The sequence below is a fragment of the Notamacropus eugenii genome, chromosome 7 (assembly GCF_028372415.1).
Source record: "Notamacropus eugenii isolate mMacEug1 chromosome 7, mMacEug1.pri_v2, whole genome shotgun sequence".
NCBI classification, from domain to species: domain Eukaryota; kingdom Metazoa; phylum Chordata; class Mammalia; order Diprotodontia; family Macropodidae; genus Notamacropus; species Notamacropus eugenii.
Genome location: NC_092878.1, coordinates 72,371,323 through 72,376,823, shown reverse-complemented (window position 1 = coordinate 72,376,823; position 5,501 = coordinate 72,371,323).

Genomic DNA, 5,501 nt, shown 5'->3' with positions numbered 1-5,501 from the left:
GAGAGGTACAGAGAGAGAGACAGAGACAGAGACAGAGAAACAGAGAGAGAGAAAGAGAGAGAGAGAGAAAGAGAGAGAGAGAGAGAAGAGAGAAATACAGAGAGAAGGTAAGACAGAGAAGGTAACACCAAAATATGTTTAGAGAAACATACTCAGAAAGAAAAAATCTAGAGAAAGCCAGAGCTAGAGAAAGAGTGAATCAGAGGGAGATGAGCAAGTGAAAAGGGAGAAACAAAGACTCAATCTACTTTCTGACGTTAGTGATGTGAGTTCTCCACCACTGAAGATCCCAAACCATCTATATCTTCTCATCTTCTATGACTCTTACACATGATCTCCATGCAATTTGCCAGGAATCATTCTCTGCATCTTTTCATACCATATGGATTTTTGTGGAGCTGGTAGGTGCTCACTATGTAAACAGCCTATGTTTAGTCATATATCTGTTTGATAAGAGCTCTTATTTGCTTTTATATCCCTTATACTTAGTACAGTGGCTGGTACACAGCAAACATATAAAAAATGTGTTAACTTGTTGACTTAAATTGACCTCTGCACCACTCTTTTTTTGCTTGTAGCCCTCAGCTATCAAGTACTACCAAAGTGGTGGAGTCCTAAGAGAGCTGCCCCCAACCCCAATAGTCTAATTTCATTACAGGCCCACTGTACCTACCTACTGCCCCCCCAATGTCCTAACTTCTTCATGTATGTGTCACTGCTCATTAGAACAACAACTGTGTCCCTGAAACTCATAGTTTTCATAGAAACAACAGGCTTGGAAACCCAGCCACTGCATCTACCCAGCCATGACCATTCTCACAGAAACAGGTGTATTCTTGTAGTTGATCACAATCACATCATTCATCTAGCCCAAGACAGGTTCACAATACCTAACTATCTATCTTCATCAGATGGGACCACAATAGCTAGCCAATCGGAGGGTAGCATGGCCAGAACGTTTAACCATCAAACTATAGATGGGTCCCCTCTTCCATTACCTAATCGCTTAACAAACTCCCACTGCCTTTTTAATATTAATCATATTCCTGTATTCTATGTAAATTTCTATTATGTAATTGCATCTTTACCCTATAAAATCTCATCTTACTTTGTCTGAAGTTGCTGGTTCCTCTTGGAACTTAGCCTGCTTCATGAGAGGCATCAATCTCAAAAAATGTCAATACTTTGATTAGAGGTGGTCTGACTCAGAATTCTTTGAGACAGTTCCATCACAACACATCATGAAATCTAAACAAAAGGAAATTAATGAGTTTTTGATGTAGTATTGTGTTATACTAAATAAAATGTTTTGTTTAAATAAGAAAAAATAAACGCAAATCAGTTCTGATGTTGTCTGTACCATTCATTCAATAATGTGACTGCCAAAATTCAGTAGGCTATAGAATAATGTCTACCTGTTTCATTCTACTACCTGTGAGACACTACTTGTTTCATTCTTGAAACTTTACCATGATACCCCTAATATGTGTGCATATAAGTTTCATAAAGACTTTGTATAAATTGGAATATGGGAATATAGGTTAGGAGTTACTGATTTGGGACAGTGAGGAAATTATAAGTTAGGGAATATTTGGCAAGAATTTGGTACCCTCCTCAATCTCAAAAATTTTGGAGATTGATCTTTCAAAGCTTATAAAATTGTGTCACATGTAGCACAGATCTTCATTGTGCACACTTCATATACCTACCTTCTCCTATATTTGTTTTATTTGTTATCAATTCTACTTCATTATGCAGGACACTGGGGACTTATATTTAAGTCAAATGTGATGGCTCCACTGACATTGGTGGTGAAGAGTTTATTATAAAAATCTTTAAAAGTATTTTTCCATAATTCTCTGTTACTTGTTTTCTTACAGTTTCAGCCCAAAATATACTAAGAATATTCAGTCTTCATAAGACAATGGGCTAAGTTTTCTATTTGCTGAGCTATCCTCCATTGCTTCTTACTCTGTTAAAAGATAATGAAAATAATTATAGCTAAAATGTATGTTGTACTGTAAGATTTCAAGGTGCGTTATGTGTGCGATCTCATTTGATCCTCACAGCAACCTTATTATTTAAGGCCTATGAGTATCCTCAGTTTATAAATGAGGAAACTGAATGAGATTTGTGACTTATCCAAGGTATAGCTGATGAGTGTCTGAGATATACAGAAGACAATGAACCAGAGTCATAGAGGGTGAGAAGGCATGATTGGTTTGTGCCAGGCACTGAGGTAAGTGTTAGTGACACAAAAAGTATAAAAAAAAAAGTCCCTGCCCTCAAGGAATTTACAATCTAATGAGGGAGAGAATATGCAAACATATACAAATCGAGCTAGATACAAGATAAATAGGAAATAATTAAAGGCACTAGAATTAAGAGGGGAAAGAAGGAAGGCTTCCTAGAGAAGGGATTTTAAGTGAGATTTTAAAAAAAGCCAGAGTGGTCAGTATTCACAGCAGAGGGGGGAGTGAAGGATAGCCAGAAAGAATGCCTGAAGTATAGTGGTAGAGTGCCTAGTTCATGGAAGAGCCAAGAAGCTAGAGTCAATGTATCAAAAAACAACAGGGATTAAGTTCGAAGAACACCAGAAAAGTAGATGGGGGGCTAGATTCTGAAGAACTTTGAAGGCAAAACAGAACATTTTCTATTTGATTCTAAAATGAATAGGTAGCCACTGGAGTTTACTGAGTTAAAAGCAGAGGAAGGGGTGTGACATGATCAAACCTCCCCTTTAGGAAAATCATATTAATGGCTGAATGGATAGGAGCGAGGAGTGAATTGAGTCAAGCAGATGCACCAGCAGACTATTGAGACAATCCCGGCATGAAGTGCTTACTTAAAGTAAGTAGATTGATATATGCACGCGCACATGCGCGCGCGCGCGCGCACACACACACACACACACACACACACACATATTGCAGTGTTAGAGAAGATAACTCGATTAACCAAAAGAAAAAAACTACTGGGGTAAAGACTGATTATTTCATATAAACTTCTGGGAAAACTAAAAAATAATCTGGCAAAAAAATAGCTTAAAACCAACACCTAAAATCATACTCCACATTAAGATTACAATTTGACCTAGTTATAAAAGGTCACACAATAACCAAATTAGAAGAGGATAAAGGAAAATATGTTTTAAGACTACAGATTAGGAAAGAGTTCACAAGCAGGTAAGTGATAGAAATGAACACAGAAAACAAAATGACCAATTTCCCCACATAAATTTAAAAAACATTTGCACAAACAAAATCATTGCAATTAGAAGGAAAGAAGAGAAGTAGGTAACTGGGCAAATGTTTGTAGCAATTTCATCTGATAAAGCTGTAAGATGTTAAAAAATATAGTGCTTGTATATTTGTCTTGTTTGACTATTCTTGTTTATTAGAAGATTTTCTTTTCTTCCACTCTTTTTTTTTTGTTTGTTTGTAGGAGTAGGACTTGGGGGTGAATATCAATGTCACTCCCCAGTTCAATAAAATTCAGGGGCTCCCTATCGCTTCTGGGATAAAAGATAAATTTTATTTAGTTTTAAAAGCTTTCATAACCTGGCTATACCCCATCTTTCCAATTTCACTAGACATTATCTCCTTCCCTAGCCAGTCAAATTAGCTTTCTCTTGGTTCTTTACAAATATATTCTATCTCCCCTCTCTGATTGTTTGTTGACCACTTCCCATGACTAGAAGGCACTCTGTTCTCATTTCTGCTGCAAAGAACCTTCTTCCTTAAAGACAGTTCAAGTCTTATTTTCTACCTGAAGCATTTTCTGATCCTCTGAACTTCTACTACTCTGTCTCCCAAATGACTTTTAACTACTTTATTATTTTTATATTTATTTACACATGTACTTAAAAATGTACTTGTTTCCCCTCTTTAGAGTTTAAGATCTTTGAGTGTGGAAACTATCATTCTATTTGTCTCCACTAACTAGTCCAGTAACTGGTAACGCGTAGGTGTTAATAGATATATGTTAATTGATACATTTCATGGATATTTTTGTATTTGTTGGAACTTTGTCTTTGATTTTGACTTTATATACTATATCACCTAGGTACCTTTGCAAGGACATTCCAGATACATAGCCTAGGAATATAAATATCTATATTAGTGTTTTACACTTGATATTCAACTTGCTTAATATAAGTTTGAGCAACATTATTTCTAGCTGAAATACTTATAGAATCTTGTGCACTCCTAGAATATTTCTGTCAGGGAGTATGATGTATTTTTAAAAATTGTCTATGGAGTCAGAAAACTCAGGCTCAAATTCTTCTTATACTTTCCACTGGTATGATATTGGGCAAATGACTTAACCACCCTGAACTTCATTTTTTTCCTCCATAAAATGAGAGAGTTAAACTGATGATTGGTCTCTGAGGTTGTCCATCCTCCTACCACTCCAGGTCTAGATCTACGATGTCATAATTATCTCCTTTTTTTCTCTTGGTAAGATAGCAAACTTCATTTTCAACTGGGTTAGTTTTTTTATAATAAAAAAGGAAGTAAACACATCAGGATTTTATATATTCTCTACCTTTCAGTTGACTGAATGATTGCAAGTTGAGGTCTGCCAAAGAAAATTATCCTGGAAAGTCTCATTGTTCCTTCTCACTCTCACAGTTAGTTACCAAATCATTTTTTACCATTTATTTATTTTCTTTCTAATTCCTGTCCTTCTAAACTTATTCCTAGTTAGTGTATCAACTGGTCCACCACCCTATTATTCCAGTTCATGTCAATCAGTCTCTTACTCACTACAAAGTTATATATAAAAGTATCCATACTAAAATTAAGCATATATAAGTTGGTTTCTACACATCGACAAAATACAGTACACAAAATTCACAGAGTTGGAGCTGGGGTTATTCGTTACAACTTCCTTTTCTCTCAACTAGTCACCATATGCTGTGATAGCAAGGAAGCACAGAAAGTCATTACCACACCAGACCCTAGTTATCAGGCTATATTTAGACTTCAACTGCTCTAGTAACAGAAAAAAAGGAGTGGCCTGAAGGCATCCCAGGCTGAACTGCAATGAGGCAAGGGGAAACCTTTTATTAACAATCACTTGCTTTGTATTAGATGATATTTTTAGAGGATTAAAATGGAAAACTGACTGTTTAGCATTTTATCAATGCATAGCACTCAATATGAAACCTCCATACCACAAGGAGATTCCCAATTTTTCTTTTATAAAAGATAAATAAAAAATAAAAATAAATAAATAAAAAACATTTAAAAAAAGAAAAAAATCTTTCTGCATATTTCTTGCCTATATAAAAAACTCATAGATGAAATTCTATCCTTCTCAGACACACAAAAGACCTTAGAAACCACAGAATAACAGAAAGTCAGGTTGGAGGGGAACCACACAGGCCTTTAGCCAAATTTATACCTGAATAAAGCACCGCTACAAGTGTTCATCCAGTCTCTTTTTCCAAACCTCCAATGACAGGTCTCATAACCTTCAGAGGCTATTCTACTTTG